We start from the raw sequence: 19,839 nt of genomic DNA, 5'->3' as shown, positions 1-19,839 counted from the left end.
TGAGACGAACGTTCGGAAGTCGCTGTTTACAAGGGACCAAGCAGCTTTGATTCCCATTTCGACGGTGTAAGTCGGCAATCATATAACTCGGTTTGCGGCATCGTAGACTTCCTGCCATGGGTACTTCGTTTTTTAAACGGAAAACTACTCAGCGGAAATTCTTTAAAACTGCCGTGATGTTTCTTCTCAGTTCGAAGAAAATTGCAAAAACTGCAAGGAATGATGTCAATTTATTCTTTTTTAAAAAAACTCACCTAGAGGCGGCGATTTTCAGACACCGCAAACGAGATAGGTATGTGATTGCGGACTTACACCGTCGATTTGCAGTGCTTCAGGAGAAAATTCCGACCCAACTGTAGGTACAGCTAAACGGCGTGGACAATTAGACATCTTGCGACCGGGTGAGGACTGGCCTCCAACAGCGTTGCGTGAGGTGTAAAAGCTTTTCGTCAATTAAATCGGTATCTGTTTATTTAGCCACGGCTCATTTAGTCACGTGGCGAACTGCTAAAAAATTGTTGCAGTTAGCCACAGTTTTTGGAATGGCCTACCAAATTCAGCGAAAAAAATTGTTTTTTATTCTCCCATTTTTATTTTAATGCAGTGTAAGTGATTTTATTGAAGATCTGAAATAGATTAAAAAGTATAATCAACCATTCGTATTGAAACCATGTTTTATTTTAATAATTTTGCCACCCCCCCCCCCCGCAACCCCACCAATGCAATACTGATTCTATTTTACGCTGATATACATGAAAATCTAGGAAAGTATCTGGAGGAATTATTAATCACATGCGTCCAGCTCTCCTTCCTTAGGTTAGGTCATGTTAGGTAAGGTTAGGTAACGTTAGGTAACGTTAGGTTAGGTTAGGTTAGGTAAGGTTAGGTTAGGTTAGGTCATGTTAGGTTAGGTAAGGTTAGGTAAGGTTAGGTTAGGTTAAGTTAGGTTATGTTAGGTAAGGTAAGGTTAGGTTAGGTTAGGTCAAGTTCGTTTCGAACAGGTTCGGTAACGCTGCAATGCAGGCACGTGGTTTTGTCCTCAGGTCATGTGGCTAACTGCAACATAATTTGTTGCATTTTGCCACACTAATTTTTGTTTCGCTTAGCCATATAGCACCTAGAATCTGTGTCAAGATACAACATTTTTTGTTGCATTTTGCCACGTGGCTAAATAAGCTGTGGCTACATGAAACGTAATCAATTAAATCCATTACGTCAGATTTGACAGTGCTTTAGGTTTTATGTCTCCTGCCAATGACTATCCTCGTTAGTTGAACATGAAAAGGAATATGCAGTAGGTATTGGGCGGAGCAAAATTAAAAGCATATCAACATTACTTGAATATCATGAATAGATTTTTCGGGGCATTGTGGTTTACAGTAAAAATTCAAATCGGTCAATTCCAACTCCCACCCTATTATAAGAACGACGGTTGGAGAGCACCTCTCAAAGACTCTTGAAAGTTTGTTGAAACTGAGATTTTAAGAGATCTTTCTTGGGTATTCCTGTAATAAAAATTCGGAATAAAAGTCTTCAAAATGTAGGTAACCAAATTTTTTCCAAGAATTTTTTCTGACACTTGTTAGCGTAAATTTTACCTCATACTGTTAGTTATACTTCAAAGAAAAGGCCTCATAAGAAATATATGTATGCAGTTTTTTTAAGAATTGTCTTCTTCCCAAGTAGCAAAATAGAATGTTTTTCTAGAAAAAAATATTAAGAAAATTTCTAGAAAAAACAAAGAAAATGAGAGTTATCCAGAAAATAGAAAGAAAAAACATTGCGAGTCAAAAGTCTGACCAAAGAAAATGGATCAATTTCATAGGGCTACTTTCTGTCAACTTTCCATTTGGAAAAAATATAGAAAATTTATTGAAAGTAGAATTATTTTCTAGCCAATTTCTTAATGTTTTCTTTTAAGAAAATGCAAGGAAAAATTGTACTTTCTTTCTGTTTTCTTGTGTCTATTTTCTAGATCTACTTTATACCTATTTTCTTTCAAGAAAATTGTTCCATCTAGAAAGTAGACATTTTCTTGATGAGCGCCTCCTAGAAAGTAGATGACAATGCTACTCGGGACTTGTACAAGTTTATTAATAGTTTTTTTTTTTTTTTTTTTTTTTTTTTAAAAAAAAAGGCAATGCAACTGAAGTATTATAGGTACCTATGGGGATCTGAAAATCTCGGAGTGACAGAGACCATTAAACAGCGAAGTCATCTTGACACATTTTAGAAGTGAGTAAATTCTGCATGGAAGTGAAGGAAACGTCTATCCCTTCATAAGGACCCTGGTAGCAATGTAATGACCTGCAACAAGCAATTTTCAAAATTCCTAGAAAAGCCATTAAAATTTGTTTTATCTGAAGACTCTTCTTACTGATCATGTTATTATGTAAAATCAAATTCTGGTGAAATTTACGTCAAGAAATCGCTTTTTTCAAAAGAAACGACCATTATTCCTTAAAGAGTTGTTCAACATGATCCAAAATGTTTAAAATGTTAAAAACTACTGTAGGTAGATCTTTTAAGAGTCTTTAACACTTTTATACTCATATTTTACATACATACCTACGTAAGAGTCTTTTTCACGGCGCTCTCTGACGCACTGTGACGCCTATTTGCCACAATACTCGGTCTTACCACAATCGATCAGGGAGTTGGTACTCCTTCATTTCATCTAAAACCCTATGTCGCTACCCCTTCACCGGGCGTACCCGTCGTCTCCTCTCAGGGAACATCCAATAAAGCTTATTTGTTGGTAGGCTCTCTTCCGTCATCCTAATAAACATGACCGTACCAGACAAGCTGTTTGGTCATGACGACGAACACGATGACATTTTCAACTTCCATGATGTGACGCATTTTATCATTACGGACCCGGTCTCTCCTAGCAATTTCTTCCGACCTCCTCCAGAAATCCATCTCCGTTGCACTTAGCATATCCTGTGTCCGTTTCGTTAGCTGCCAAACCTCACATCCGTACGTTAATAAACTTTTAACTACAGTAATTAATATAACAAATAAAATTTTCTTCTTGTTCTCTTTAGAAATTCGCTGATCCAATTGGATTCCTTTTAACATTGCCATGGGATAGGTGAGGGCAAAAGGCCGCACCCCAGTTTTTTTTCCGAGGATTGTTTAGGTTGCCACCGGGACCGTGTCAGTTATGTTGGCAGTGGTGGTGTTGTTGTGTTGACAAAGTTTCGGACCGAACCGACGCGTTCCCACAAAAATATGAGGAGAGTTAATTATTCGTTAAAAAAAAAAAAAAAAAAAAAAAAAAAAAAAAAAAAAAAATCAATTTTTTTAGTTTTATTTTGGTCAATTTCAATTTCCGTAGTTGATAGTAACATTCGAACGAGCTGCAGTTCAAACAATAGGATGGTTTGAATATCCCTGAGTCACTTTTGGGCTAATGGCTTTAGCTTTTAATTATGAGGTTATGTTTGCCTACGTCATCAAATGGGGTAAAAAGCCGCAGGTCCAATGGGGCAAGAGGCCGCAAGTGGCCTTCACTAAAATACCACTAATATTTAATCTATTAACTAATACTACGAATACTATATCTTTTACTACATATTTTATTCAATATTATTAATATCATTATTACAAAAGATCCTAAAATGTAGGGTATGTGGGAGCAAAAGGCTACACTTTTCCGTTGCGGCCGTCTGTCGGCCGCCGTATCGCATGAAAATTTCGGAAATGTGGTAAAATATCAACTAAGTATAGATCCTCATCCACGATTAGGCACACTTTCCAGAATTCTGAAAGCACATCCGAAATTTGTTTAAAAAAAATCGTAAAAATTTCGGAAATGCTTTTAAAATTCGAGAAAGTGTGTCATTTTATGGAGGGTCTATACTTAGTTGTTATTTTACCACATTTCCGAAATTTTCATGCGATACGGCGGCCGACAGGCGGCCGCAACGGAAACGTGCGGCCTTTTGCATGCCCCCACCTACCCTAGCCCTTTCTTGCTAGAGGTTTCTTTCCTTCGTAGTTTGATCTGTCCTGCCATAACAACTCATATTTTACCTCTCGTATTTTTGTTTAAAAATACGAGGAGTCTCCAAAAACCAAATTTTTACCGCTTACTGAAGACTTTGTCTTTCTAAACCTCACAAGTTTTTATTTTATCTTATTAATTAAAAAAAAAAAAAAAAAAAATCTCATCAGTCATTGCTACTCAGGCTACATTACTGGAGCACTAAGCGCCGGAGCACTATTTCCGGAGCGCGCGTTGATGGATTCCGCTTGGATTTTTGCTGCATTATTGTCGCGAAGCAAAAACTTTGGAGTTTACTCCGAACAGAAAGAGAAGCTAGATTCTTTGTCGCTGCCGGGGAGCGACAACCCTTCGACCTTTTCCTTCTCCCTAGCGTCGCTCACTCACAACCGATCATTTTTTCGCCCTTCATCGGTTACCCCTTACCGACACCGCGACAGCCCTGAGACACGCAGCGCGGAAACAACCTTCCCCTCGCGACCGCTCACCAATGTTGCCAAATCGTTACGGTATTTATTTTCCGGTCTAAATTACTAACAGTAAGTGAATCCATTAATTCTCTGTTTCATTTTTTTTTATTGTTTCTTAAATTGCATGATTTTTTTCTTTTTTTTTCTTTGTACATAAGAAGGATGTTCTTGGTCTTTGGGTGGACGTGGAAGTTTTGCCGATTCCCGAAGAATTCAACAAAAGTTTATGGGTACCCTTGTCTTGTTTATCCCCTTAGGAAGTTAAAAGTAGAATTTTAGCAGATTTTCGGAAAAAATATGTATTTAAGAAAAAGATAAAGAAAGAATAATTAGTAAAAATACAACATATAGCTTACCTCGTCGAGCATTTTGACCGGAAAATGTTTTGGAGCATAGGTAGAGAAAAAAAGGAGGTGTTTGCATTTCAGGCATCTTGGATTTGTTTGATGACGTAGATCGGCACGGACGATTTTTATCATAGATTTTCTTGGAACTGGTGTAGTTTAGAGAAAATAGTCATTCTTTTTAAAGAGTTTGAAATTATATCATGAGTTGAATGAAGCAAAAAATTCGGACGGTATGGTCCGTGTTTCATACGTCGAACTCCGGATTTTGCTGGTAGGTATATCGATGCCATGTTGTACAGACCTACGTCACGGGGAAAAAAATCCTAAAGATGCAAACCCCTAGTTTTTTTCTCCATGGTTTCGGAGGGATTTAACATTTTTTTTATCAACAAACCAATGGCGTGGTTTGCGATGCATCGAAAGATCTGCCATTTAAACCTATAGAAAAAGAGCGATAAGGGTAGCAACGAACACCTCAATGATTGATTCTTTACCATAGCTTCAAATGGGGAAATATCAATAAACCGATCATTCACGCTTCGTCACTGTAACGAACCTGTTTCTCTAGTTTCATGCACGTAATATTTGACAGAGGAAGCATTATATACCTATGTTTTCTTATCTCAAGGGACTAAGCTACCGATAAGTCTGGGGACATCATCAATGAATTTCAGTACCGAAATTCAATTTTTATACAATTAGCAAATTCCTTATTCCGGGCGGTCTTATCACCACCCACATGAGACCACCCGGCCCGGTGACAATTAGCAAAGCCTCATGAGCGTCAGAGTCCGAGCCTCGGGTATGGGTGGCGGGGAAGCGGAGAGCGGTCGGAGTGGACTGGAAGCGAAGGGTACGAGTAGCGCCGCACAATGGTCCGGCCAGCGAAACCTCAATTCACGCACATAAAACGGGGAATATCTCGAAAACCGCTAGTTGGATCTCTTTCGGCCCATGAGACCTTTGGATCAGAATGATTAGCTGAGCAACACATCCAAGTCTCATCAGGGAACTAACAAGTGGAACTGCAGAAACAGACTCCTTTTGGCCTTAATCCCTGAAAATTTGAAAGCCTGGAGCATGGATGTGTACCTACTAGCCGTAATCCGATGCTCTTCAAAGCTCCGTGAAGTTCGCTGACCAACACGAAGCACAAATTCCAAAACTAGGCCCAGTATTTAGTGCTTCAATGGGCCTGTTGCATGGAAGAGATACAGCCGTGCAAATAGACTTTATAGAGGTTAAATGACACGAAAATTACGATGGTCACATTAAAAAAGTCTGAAATACACTCCTTACTGCGCAATTTGCGTTGTTAGGAACGCGCTTTTTCACATCTCCCGCGTCTGGGGGCAGTTTTCTAACGGAAACAATTAACGGCAATTCGCGGCTATTTCCGGTCAACTAAAACTGATATTTTTTTCATATTTTTTTGTCTGATTTTTTTTTTCGATATCACGTAATAGGTACTCACACTAAATTAACACCGGTGTAAATTATACCACATACTAACTTGAGAACTTAAAAATATTTTCAAAAAATATTTTTAAAATATTTTCAAAACTTTCTTAAGGAATATTTTTAACATGCATGTTTACAGGCAATATTTTTGAATTATTTTAAAAATATTTTTTGTAAACATTTTCAAAATATTCCTTTAAAATGTTTTAAAAATATTTTGAAAATATTTTACTTACAATATTGCCATGAAAATATTTTGATAAAGGTGACAATATTTTCAAAATATGTTGGGCTATATGGGTTAGGTAGGTGAGACATTTAAGTCGAAAAAACTTTAAAACAACTAGAGAATTGGATGCCAGGCACATGGCGTGAATTTGTTACAACATGATTGCACCGAAATTGCAGTCTTTATAGTGCCTTGAAAAACAAGCATAATCTACATTTCTTGCAAACCAACATAGGTACCTAACCTAAAAATCGGAGCTCGTGATATCGTGAAATGAAATGTAGAAGGATTGCGTTGGATATTTAAAAGTTGACCGATTTGGTTACCGCATAAAGCGTATATGGACCACTATAAGAGATCACGTTGGGTTTGTAAACAAACTGAAGGAAAAAATAACAACAACAACGACTCGGCATCTTCCGGAAATCACCGAGCCCGCCGTTTGCTCGTTTTCGGTGATTAGAAGACTGCCCCAGGCGCGGGAAATTTGAAAAAGCGCGTTCCTAACAACGCAAATTGCGCAGTAAGGAATGTATTTCAGACTTTTTTAATGTGGCCATCGTAATTTTCGTGTCATTTAACCTCTGAAAAGTCTATTCGCGCGGCTTTATCGTTTGCATGCAATAGGCCCATTGTGCCTAATCGTTCTTCAAGTTTCAGCTCATACCTACCGCCAAACGATTCAAAAACTGCAGCCTAAAAACGAAATGGTAAGCCAACATAATGCCCAAAAACCGTTTTTTTATTACTTTGGCGGAAAACTATTGAAGCTAAAAATTGTGTTTTGCGGCTAGCATTTAATGCTTCAATAGTTCTTTCGATATCCGAAGAGATTTTTTAAATCCACGCAGCCGTTCTCCTGCATGTCGGAGTCAAAAAAACAGTTATGGTAAGCCAACACTTTACGCCCAAAAACATTTTTTTTATACTTTTGCGGAGAACTATTGATGCCAACAATTGTGCTTTGCGGCCAATATTTAGTGCTTCGATAGTTCTTTCAACATCCGAGGAGATTTTTAAAATCCGTTGAACCCTTCTCTTGCAAGAGCCGAAAAACTGAGTTTTGAGCTAAAACGGCGTAAAAACAACTTTCTTAAAAATTGTCGGAAACAATTGTGCTTTGCGTCCAACATTTAGTGCTTCAGATGTTTTTTCGATATCCGAATTCCTGCTAAAAACGGTGAGTAAGTACAAATGAGTGGAAAATCAAAGTCATATGAATAGAATTTCAACCCATATGAATAGAATTTTAACTTACATAAACAGAATTTAACTCATCTGAGCAGAATTTCTCTCTCCAGTTTTCGCCGAACCTATGACTAGAGATTCCAACTCACATGACTAGAGATTTCAACTCGCATGAGTTCAGCGTTGAATCTACCGTGTCCGGTATCTCAGAAATTACTTATTCACCGCATCAAAAAATTCATAAGAACAAAATGCTTTTAATTTTTAAATTTACATACTACGTCAGTGTCTCCTGGTAAGAAACAGCACTTCTGAAAAATGAAAAAAATTGAATTCATATAAGTTGAACTTTTCTACTCTTATGAGTAGAATATTCTAGTGATATGAGTAGAATTTCTACTCATATGAGTAGGCTTTCTACCCATGTAAGAAGGAAGTTCTACTCATGTGAGTTGGCGAATTCTGAATAACCTACTCGCCATTTCTAGCAGGGAAGAGATTTTTGAGATCCGTTCATGTTCTCTCGCCAGAGCCAAGAACCCCTCTTTTGAACTACCACTTGAACCGCATAAAGACTTTCTTAAAAATTGACGGAAACAATTGTGCTTTGCGTTTAACATGTATTGCTTCCGATGCTTTTTCGATACCCGAAGAGATTTTTGAAATCCGTCGATCCGTTCTCTCGCAGGAGCCAAAAATCATTTTTTTGAACCCCAAAGGAAAACTACCTATTTAAAACGCTTTCTAGCAATAATTTCCAGTTTTTCTTCCTTTTTTGAAACACTACAAAGAAGTTCGATAGAAATTGATTTAGGGAGAAATTCCTCTTGAATTAATGAAATCAGAAAAGATATGTTATCGGATTGCGTTATTTTATCATCTTTTTGCACTTAAAGTATGAAATAGTGAGCCGTGCCCAAGTCACTCGCGAGGCGAGTGACTGGGGATCCAGGGGGCAGAGCCCCCGCATTACAAAATAACAATAATATTCATAGACGTAATTGATTTACGCAAAAGAAATGGGATCGTCTCGTCCTACGACGGACCTGAAAGGAACAAATGGGGACTTACCAATTTTTGTACCTCTCCCTGCTTATGTTGCTTCGCAATCCAAGAAATAACGGTGCCGCTTTTCCACGGTCAATCAAGGCCAAGAATGATTGAGCCCGATCAATTCCAACTTGAGACAGCAATACCTCAATCCAAAGGCACAATCGCGGGGTTATTGTTTACTGAGAGAGGTGCGAAGATGACGTCCGGCAGGCTGCTGTGAAGGACACAGAAAAGACGCAAACGACTTAAACGCACGAACGGAAGCTTGCTCTCAACAATTCAGTCACAACTCGGATTAATGCTTAGGTTCGAGTGTGAATGATACCTACAAACCTTGTGAATGGTGTATATCTGCGAATATACTTTTATGTGGATTTTTCATTACCTACTAATATTTACGCGATTAAAAATATCTCGAAAAAGGCGATTTTCGGAGGGACTCCTCGGAGGCGGATTCGAACCAACGAGTCAAGGCTATATCTGTTAAGTATCAGATGACATAAGGAGAAAAATTTTAAAAATTATCCACAAAATTTGAAGTACAATATAAAATAATCAACTTACTAAGAGGTCGAAAATAATTAACATTTTTATATCACGGAAAAAAAATTGCTGATTCAACACTTCAATTGCTAAAAACAATGAGTGCAATGTTTCAACGCAGATTTTACAACAAAAAATGCCACTTTAACCACCCCCGTGGTTAAATTAGTTTACAATGTGGTTAAAGTAGCATTTTTTTGTTGTGAAATCTGCGTTGAAACATTCCACTCACTGTTTTCAGTAAGTGAATTGTTGAATCAGCAATTCTTTTTTTCCGTGTGCCTTTCCACAATTACGACGTGACGCAGCAATGGGCCTCTTAAAGACAATGAGCCTCTCTCACCGCAGCTCCAAAACAGCATGTTAAAATTTTTCGAGTTACTCTGTCTCAATTAACGATAGGTAATTATTAATGTTTGAGTGACCGAAACCTTACACTTTTCGAAATTACGATCAAGTTTTGAAAAATTTTGATTCGGCTGTAGGTATTGCAGACTGTGAATTTAAGGTGGATCTTCAGCTTTTGTGCAATGCATTCTGAGTACGATCGATATCTTTAAAATTTTAAGTATCCGGTGGATTATTTTGGGAAACTCGACATTTCAGTCTGCAGTTTAATCATGAAGGAATCTTCGTGCCGAAAATCATCCTCCAAAATCTGAAAATAAAGTATCAAAAGTCCTGTTTCCATTTTACAACCAATTTCGATGGTTAATTGGAAATAGCTTTTTTGACTTTCCTCTACGTCTTTGGAATACTTATGATTTTTGCCGCGAACATTCCTGAATGATATATCTACAGACTTGAATTTTGATTTTCCAGAAATAATTCACCGAGAGGTTAAAATTTGAAATGTATCAATCGTGCCCAGAGCGCATGAAGCTTATACCACATGACGCGGCAGTGGGTCTCTTAAAAACAATGAGCCATTCTCACCACAGCTGCATAACAGCAAGTTAAAATTCTATCTTAAAAATCCACCTTAATGGTAAAACAATCGCAGAATCGATAACAAGGAATAAATATCAAACAAATTAACTCATCAAAAATCTAGAATGCCACAAAATGAACAATGCTTTCACTAGCACCTTTTGCTGGGTAGGTAGGTACCTACTTAATATCAAAAACTTAGAATAATTCCGCAAGTAGGTATCACTTTTACAACATTCCTGCAGGTTTGAGAGTGTTTAGTGAATCAGAGATGTATGAAGCACTAGGGATTGAGGTCGATTGTAGTGAAAATAACTGGCGGTTCAGCGAAAAACGATTGGAATAACGCGCAAATAATGCAATCTAAAATGCGGGTTGGGGCAGGAAGCACCGGAAACACTGACGACAGAGGTTGAGACGATGTTAGGACCAGACTAGTGCCGTTAGTTTTAGGTTCAACGACTGCGAATACGGCACAAGGAAGGGACTACGCACGTGACCCTTGAAGGGGTCTTCTTACCCTACCGTACCTCCCCTCAACCCTCCAGCGAAAGAGTAGTGACACGGCAAATGAGAATGACCCAATGGGCGGCGGTATAAGATTGAATAAAAGACTCCCTGGGAGCAGGATACCCAAGGGGGGAGGGATAGGGGCATTGTGAAAAGAGAAGCCGCTGTGCGATCAGCTGTCGCGTATGACCCTTGCACCTTTGCACTCTTTCAAACTAGAGCCCCTGCGACTCGCACCCTGTTGCCTGTTTGATTGCCAATTTGCGTTCATGCAATGCTCTGCAATAAAAAATACGTGTGCATTAAAACACACCGATTACCTCAGGTTACTCACGGTCTTAACAGTTCCATCTCCTGCTGCACTTGTTGCCAACCTCCCAAGTATAGCATAGTGCAACGAAAATATTAAAAAAAAAAATTAGGATTTACAGCAATTAAATTTCATTTTTGATACCATAAATTGGCATTATTTCTAAATCATTTAGCGAATGACCTACCGATTCTAAACAATCAACAATAAGAGGTTCATGTGTTAGGAAGTTAGGTATAGGCCAGTATGCAATGCAATGAAACTTTGCAACTTACCAAATTTTATTGCAATAAATTTTAATTAGAAGTGATCAATTTTATTCAGGGGATCTATGTAAAAATCGTCATAACTAAAATTAACCATCATTTGTACTGCGTTGCGTTACGTGCCTTTGCGTTGCAAAGTATGAAGCTAGTAAATGCGAGAGATCGGGCATTACATGGAAACTTGGAAGCTTTTATCTTATTTTAACGCAGAAGTTTAAAAGTGGTAAATATAGGGAAGATTCCTCTTAGAATCAATTCTTAAATTATACAATTTGGCGGATCGTGATGGACGTCAAAACTTGCAGTTACCCAAGTAGCAAAATAAAATTTTTTCCTAGAAAAAAACTAATAAGAAAACTTCTAGAAAATACCAAGAAAATGGAGAGTTATCTAGAAAGTAGAAAGAAAAAACATTGTGAGTCAAAAGTCTGACCAAAGAAAATGGATATATTTCATAGGTCTACTTTCTGTCAACTTTCCATTTGGAAAAAAAGGTAGAAAATTTATTGAAAGTAGAATTATTTTCTAGCCAATTTCTTAATGTTTTCTTTTAAGAAAATGCAAGGAAAAAATGTACTTTCTTTCTGTTTTCTTGTGTCTATTTTCTAGATCTACTTTATACCTATTTTCTTTCAAGAAAATTGTTCTATCTAGGAAGTAGACCTTTTCTTGATGAGCGCCACATAGAAAGTAGATGACAGTGCTGCTTAAGTAGTCAATAAAACTTTCACGTTAGACCTCTTTCGAAGGCTGGTTTTACAGTTTCGATCATTTCCGCAATTAGTTGGTGCCGTATATCGACCGGAACACTGCACAGGCAATTTTGTTTTAGGTAGGTACGTCGCCTCAACCTCAGTCTTAGACTCGCCGCCTCTTGTTTTTAGTTAGTCACTTATCAGTGGCGTGGCATGCTTTGCGCTATTTCGATTTGTCATTCCATTTAAATCTATTGAAAAGGATCGATAAACAGGGTGTTTGCAGCGAACACCTCAATAATCGATTCTTTACCCTCAGTTTAAATAGCACAACAATCGATATATCGCAAAGCACGCCACACCCTTGCAACGTCGGAATCGCCTTCACCGACCGTCTATATAACAGCAAGGACAAAGCTAACTAGAGGGCCCATATAGGGAGGGTACGGACAAGTCGGAAATTTTAAGGTTAGATGATGAAGCTCTTAGGGCCCAAAAGGGTAGCTAACCTATGAATTCAAATTATCTATAGACTGATTTATCGTTCTAATTGATACGATGCGCCGTTGGTGAATCACATATTTGACTCATTTTTGCTTATTAATGGACATTCTTGGCCATGTTGGTTCGATATTGGAATCTGAAGATTGTCAGTGACAGTTTTTGTTTTCAAAGGTTGGCTGTTCTTTTGGGCCCTAAGAGCTCCATATTTCGACGTGTCCGTACTCTCCCTATGTAGGTACTCTGAAGCAAACCAGTGAATCTTCCTTAACTTACTAGTATAGAGGGAACATCCGAATTGTTTTCAATATTAATATGGGGTTTTTGGTAATTAACTACTTGTGCAGATTTTTTACCGGAAAAATTCCCACTTACTGATAGCAATTCCGGAAATCGTATCATTCTGCAACACTTTTATGATGCTACACGATTCTACGAAAAGGGTTAGTGGGGCCAGCACATAAACGGGTGAATGGATTCGGTGATAGGAATTCAGATAAAATAAAAGACAACATGTTAACCATGATAACCACTTAATTAATATCATTCAAACAAGAAACACCTCCACAAATATTACATTCCCTGGTAAAAGTGGATCATACCTACTGAATGATGTTTAAATATAATATAGACATATCACAATGATTTATGAAACAGAGTCTCAATGACGTCATTAGTTACGGCATATAATTTCAAAAATTGTCATTGTAATGTCATTGGGACGCCATGAAGACTCTGTTTTTCATAGAGTACAGTGATGCTGCTAGGACTTTTGATTACTATAGCATAAATTTTTATGACTTGACGGGCAAGGTGCGCAGATGAGAGACCTTATTTACGGGGACGGATAGAAAATACCTAAGCTCTAGTGACCATTACTTTGATTTATTATTTTTTATCGTTTCATGTTTAATTTCTACCATTTGTGAGTAGCAGCCGCTAATGTCCGTTTTATTTCGTTCTTCAACAACGCGCAACGTTTCATCGCTAATAACCACCTCCATGCCACACTCGGGCACAAATTAATTCATGCTCCGGCCAGCTGCTTTCTCGTCCCACCCTCCGCGACCGCGGCACGTTTTCGCCCTCCCCATGGTGATTTTTCAACCCTCCGAACGCATCGTGTAAAAAACTGCAGAGCAGAAAAATGAGACTGAGGATCGACAGACAGACGCCTGAGAGAATGGGATACGCATGCTGCCGTACTCAATAAGAGAGCGCCGTGGCCGTGGCAAAATTTAAACGTTGCCAAGTTTCCTCTAATAAAATGTTTATACTGAGGAAAGTCATGAGGGCGTTCTCGTAACATTATCAGCTATACCTACCAGAATAAAGTAAAGGGAATATTCTTCGCAACAATCAAAGTAAGGTAGTCACCAATTTCTCAGGATATTCATGATTCATTGGAGGAAGTTTGTTACTTAACATCAGAATGTTTACATGAGTAGGTACAGAGTTTTTTCTCAACGCGGCAGTATGGGTTCCGCCGAGTATTCTTCGAAGGGTACCGGCGCGAAGTGGAGTGAACCAACGGGAGAGGTGGGACATAGGTATTATGGAAACTTTAAAAATCTAAGTCCGAAAAACAACTTTTATTTCGGGATTGGATACTTAGTAAAATGATTAGATGGATAATAGGATGACGCAATCCAGGTTTTTTTTTTTTTTTTTTTTTTTTTATCAAAAGATGCATTAGGTGCAGTATGGAAGAAGAGGGCGATAAGACATCTGCGAGGGCGCTCTGACGGAGTTCTAAAATTCATCATCGTCATCTGATGGTGCTACCTAATTGCAAGTGGTCATTGAGAGATAAAGTGAATATATTACGTACAAGGATAAATATACCTTCATAAAGATATTTTTATTTTATTTTTTAAGTCATTGTTATGGCACTTTACCGCCGTATTTTGGAAGGTACCTAGTAGGAACCCTTATGTTTTCCGGTTTTAAATGTTTGGATGGATATTAAAAAAATACATGTACGCAAAAATCGCACGGAGGTTGGGTAGCAAATTTTATGTAGATTCAGATTCCGTCGAAACCTTTCGAAACCCGAGATATCTACCGTGTATGGATCGGAAGTTGACCTTTTACTTGACCAATATTGACTTTCTGCTTTCTGCGGATCATCATTTCAATGTTATGTTATTGATGTGTCTTAAGCATGGAATGGGACCACATGCAACAGCATACCTAATAGATGATACCTATATCAAAGATCATTTTGATTCAAACCTAAGTTTCCCAGCCCTCCTCCCTCTTCCCATCCTACCCAGAGAGTTATAGTAGGGTCGACACCTCTAGGGGCTACTGTTCACACATCACACTGAATACCTACCGAACATTGAATATACAGGGTGTCCCAAAAGTCCCTTCCACCCCCTCTAAAATTTTATCTAATTAATATTTTGAAACGAAACTTTGGGTATGTTCATCGATCAATGTTAGCTACTTTTTGGGCCCCCAAAATTTTCGGCCCCCCTCCCCCCCGTGGGGAGGGGCTGCGGACCCCAACTTTTTCTTTTCAAATAGCAAACCCTATCTTGTGATACCTCATTCGAAAGAGCATAAAAAACTAAGAATTTTGGCGCAAACCGCAGAACAATATCTTAATTTTTGACCGAGTTATGGTAGGTCAAAGGTCAAATTTGACCTATTTCCAAAAATCATAACTCCGGTTCAAATTATCGTAATGAAAAAAAAAACGGGAAACTTTACCAAATTGTAAGCTTTTTTAAGTAAAAATCACAGAAATTACTTCAAACTAATTTAAAGGGGGGTTTCGGACCCCCAAATACGTCAATTCAAAGGTCATTCAATTTTCCCGCGAAATAAGACAATTTTCCCCAGATTTGCCTCCACATTAGTTCAGTAAGGTCTAAAGCAGTTCAACATTACGTTGGCAGGTCCCCAAATTTCGGGAAAAATTAAAAAAAAAATTTAAACGGTCAAATTTAATCACCGTAAATTCCGTTTTTTTTACTTTTCCCGAAATTTGAGGACCTGCCAACGTAATGTTGAACTGCTTTAGACCTTACTGAACTAATGTGGAGGCAAATCTGGGGAAAATTGTCTTATTTCGCGGGAAAATTGAATGACCTTTGAATTGACGTATTTGGGGGTCCGAAACCCCCCTTTAAATTAGTTTGAAGTAATTTCTGTGATTTTTACTTAAAAAAGCTTACAATTTGGTAAAGTTTCCCGTTTTTTTTTTTCATTACGATAATTTGAACCGGAGTTATGATTTTTGGAAATAGGTCAAATTTGACCTTTGAACTATCATAACTCGGTCAAAAATTAAGATATTGTTCTGCGGTTTGCGCCAAAATTCTTAGTTTTTTATGCTCTTTCGAATGAGGTATCACAAGATAGGGTTTGCTATTTGAAAAGAAAAAGTTTGAGAAAGGTATGAACTTAGCTAACATTGATCGATGAACATACCCAAAGTTTCGTTTCAAAATATTAATTAGGTAAAATTTTAGAGGGGGTGGAAGGGACTTTTGGGACACCCTGTATGTGTCAACTTATTCTCATTTAAACTATTTAAGCAAAGAACTTTTCTTTTCCCCTATGCAAGGTCTCTCTACATTTCTCTGAGAAATTTGTTTCTTTACGAGTAGATGAGATGCCGTCATTCTTTTCTAACTGTGACTAAGACACTTTCTGCTCTCTTTATGTACTTTGTTTCAAACTAAATTCTGAAATCATTTTTCTTTGTTTTTTTCTCACTTTTTACGCCTTACCTACATTTAATTACATCGTGATATCATTCACCTTAGTTATCTAGTGGATCTTATAGTTCACCGTGTCTGCGTGTATCCTGGTGCCATTTATTCACTGTACCGCCATTTTTTGGAAATTCTATCAGAGAGAAGGATATAACTGTAAGTGCCTTGGCGATTCCGCGGGCACGCGCCCGGAGCTCCGCAAACCTCCCCTCCCTTCACCACCCCAGGTGCCCTACTACAATTTTTGGCCTACTCAGTTGATAGGCCATACCTACTTCAGTTGTGATATATACCAATTTTCACGTTTCTAAGTGCTTCACCCGCTACGCGAGTGACATTTGGTTAGCTCCGCGAGCCTTTTTTTTCTGAGTAACTGCACTTTTGATCACTATGATGTATTCATTTTGGTGACTTCCAAGACCAAAATTATTTTGTCACAGAAACTTGTTACCGATACGTGCCATCATTTGCACATTAATAAATATGTGGAGATGAAGCAACGATGGGCATCGATAATTTCCCCAAAAACACATTTAAATGGGACGCCGCCGTACGGCCTAATACTGTACCATTGTTTATTAATTTAATTATTTTTTCTTCTCCGAGAATCCCTGTGTTACAGAGATCTGAAATCTTGAACGACAAACATTCTTTCCGATGTAGGTATCCAAAAAACAGGAAAAGTAAAATATTTCGTGATGGACTTAAAGTTTTCGCCAATTACTCGAATCCGTGGAATATTGGTTTTTTATGGGGTTTGGGTTCCAAAAATACACAAAAATTGAGGTTGGACCTTACGTATTAAAAGATTCGAACTTTCTGCCTGCAAAATGTGTAAATTGCAAAGCTAGAGAAGCTAAGAGCTAACAATTTCTAAGGACTTTCATTTTTCAATATTTCTTTTTCAGACCAAAAGTACCTAGACAGGTAGCCCTGTTTCGTGGCACTTTCCACCTCATTGTTTTGACAGCTCGAATCTCATCTGCAACGTAAGTAGGTATAATCAAATCAGAACATCGGAGAACAAAGCGATGACTGCTCTTGGGCACACGCGTAGGCTTTGTCTCCACGGGACGTTTTCATGGGATTTGTCCCAAGTTCGAATCGCAGGAATGAAACTTCTGGGATTTTTCCCAGTTATTTACCGTCTCCACGGGACGGGGCTCATACGGTCCTGCGACAAGTTTGCGCGGACAGATAAGTTAGTAAAAATCGAGTGTTTAACCGGGACTAAAATAATAATTGAACACGATTGACAATTAGACACATTATTGCAGTAACCAACAAAATATCTTATACCTAGTTCGCATTCACTTCTACTACCTCTCTCAGTTGGTCTTAGGGTACAAGAACCTTACTTGGTACTTCTCGACTTTGTAAGTGGGATTTCTTCCTGGGACAAATCCCGTGAAACGGCCCGTGGAGACAAGGCCGTACCCTGCGAACGGAACCTTCGGTAGCAATCATAAAACCTAACGATTCTTGTTAGGTTGGGGGCCGCTGAGAAGCACGCGCGGGGTCAACATTGCGGCAGGTTGCCATGAGAGGTGGAGAAATTGTGAAGTAACCAACCACGCTAAAAAAATTGCAGAGCTACCGAGGACTCGGGTATGGGTCGGAAGAAGTTGTGAAGCCTACCGACAAGGGAACTTCCCAAGCTGCTGCCTCCGATCGGGTTGAAAAAATTCTTACGAAATCCTCAGATGAATCCATTAAACCCTTGTTCTTTTGTTTTTTTTCCAATGCACCCTGAAAACACTCCTACAAAATTCCGAAAAGTCTTGTTTTTAGCGCTCGAGTGTATGTATATATGCCGCAGGCGATTAGCAATTTGTAAGCCAGTGGTGAATAAATATAGAAAATCATATAATTCAAAAATAAAAGAACAAGATTAGAGTGCTGATTATGTTGCCTATGATGTGAATAGCTCCTTTGCATCCTTAAAAACATGGCAGAAATATGCACACTTAGGAGAGCGTGCAGTGAACTCCGTGACATCAGTCGGGTTGAGATTATTGAATATATATTATATATCTAATATATAATATATATTCAATATATATATAATCGATATATTGAAACAGCACGTGAACCGCTTGCAAATTGCCGGCGATTGCTAATTGCCAATTGCTAAAACATATACGCAGTTTAGCAGTTCTCTTACCATATTAGACGGAGGCTCTGCTGTAAAGCGCTCGCTCCTTAAGCGGGCGGTCCCGGGTTTGATGCCCGGGCGAGGGTATTACTTTTTAAATCGAATTTTATATTCTCACACATTTTCCGCAATAGCACTTCACATCGAATCACATTTAATACATTAAAAAAAAAAAAAAAAAAAAAAAAAAAAAAAAAAAAAAAAAAAAAAAAGTATCTATACTGCCAATTGAAGAAATTATTGATCATTGATTAATTTGTGTTTGGTGATGGTTGTAAATTAATTGATGTTATAAATACCAATGTATTAAATGTGATTTGGTGTAAAATGTTGTTGTGGAAATGTGTGAGAATATGAAATTCAGTCGTAAAAAGTAATCCTCTCGCCCGGGCATCGGAACCGGGATCGCCCGCCAACGGGGCGAGCGCTCTACCGCAGGGCCACCGCCTATTGTGTGAAAAGAGCTGCTAAACTGCGTACATATACACTCGAGCGCTCATAATAAGACTTTTCGGTATTTTTTCGGGGTGTTTCAAAGGCGCATTGGATGAAACAAAAAAAACACGGGTCCAATGGATTCATGCAAAGAGTTCGTAAGAATTTTCTTAGCCCGATCGGAGGCGGCATCTTGGGAAGTTCCCTTTGTGAGCCGAACGCTAGCGGACCCACGGATGGGTGCCTCAGGATCTAAGATTTTGAGCGAAATAGTGGCAAATCAGATGCAAAGCCATTAAAAATACATAGGAGTTAATGTGCTTCCTGGGCGCTTACCTGGCGGCGGAGGAGACGGGTACCGGGCGTCGGTCGATGCGTTGGGCGTCGTTAGGCGGCGTCTGAACTCTGAGTGCCGGCTCGTAATTTCAGCTACCCTTGGCGTTGCCACGCGCATGAACGCCCAACACCGATCATCCCCTCCGTCTTTTTCTGCCCCACTCCCTCCCACCCGAGCCGTCACCCTCTAATGACCTGAATCCCAGACGGCAGAAAACTTACCCTCCGACGCTCGACAACACTCGCCGCCGCCGCGCCACCACTAACGCCACCATCACCGCCGCGCCGCTTTTCCGCACTCTCTTTCACCGCTCCGTCCGTCTCTGTCCTTCTAATTCCTCTCTCCGCTTCTCCTAATTCATATTCTACCCTCTCGCCGCTCCCCCGAGATTCTTTTCGCGACTCCTCAACCCCCTCAAATCCCATCGAACAGCGCGCAATTCTATGACCCCGCTATCCTTCACTTCTCTCTCTCCCAGACTGAAACTCCCCTGTCATGATCACTACGACAATCATTTTTATTCTCTGTACACTCACCGCTATTTCTCTTAGTCCTCAACTTTCGCCCTTCTCCCTGTTCGTTATCGCTTTCTCTCTATCTCTCTCCCCCTCCCCTATCGCGCACGCACTCACACTTACACACGTAGGTTCGTGAGCCCCCAAGAAGTACCTT

At 39.1% G+C, this 19,839-nt stretch overlaps 1 long non-coding RNA gene across 2 annotated transcripts; it reads right to left on the bottom strand.

Moving 5' to 3' along the window:
- Positions 1–709: 709 nt before the first annotated feature.
- On the bottom strand, positions 710–19,551 carry LOC109041374 (uncharacterized). 2 transcript variants are annotated; one of them, XR_011900851.1, is made up of 4 exons: positions 19,167–19,551; positions 8,776–8,971; positions 2,165–2,307; positions 710–1,505 (listed from the first exon to the last, which is right to left on the bottom strand). It is a non-coding gene; the product is annotated as an uncharacterized lncRNA (long non-coding RNA). The 2 variants fall into 2 exon arrangements; XR_002009947.2 differs by lacking the exon at positions 710–1,505 and having other exon boundaries at positions 2,090–2,307; positions 19,167–19,548.
- Positions 19,552–19,839: the final 288 nt, after the last annotated feature.

Source organism: Bemisia tabaci, chromosome 1 (assembly GCF_918797505.1).
Source record: "Bemisia tabaci chromosome 1, PGI_BMITA_v3".
In the NCBI taxonomy this organism is placed as follows: domain Eukaryota; kingdom Metazoa; phylum Arthropoda; class Insecta; order Hemiptera; family Aleyrodidae; genus Bemisia; species Bemisia tabaci.
This window is presented reverse-complemented; position numbering and strand designations above follow the sequence as displayed.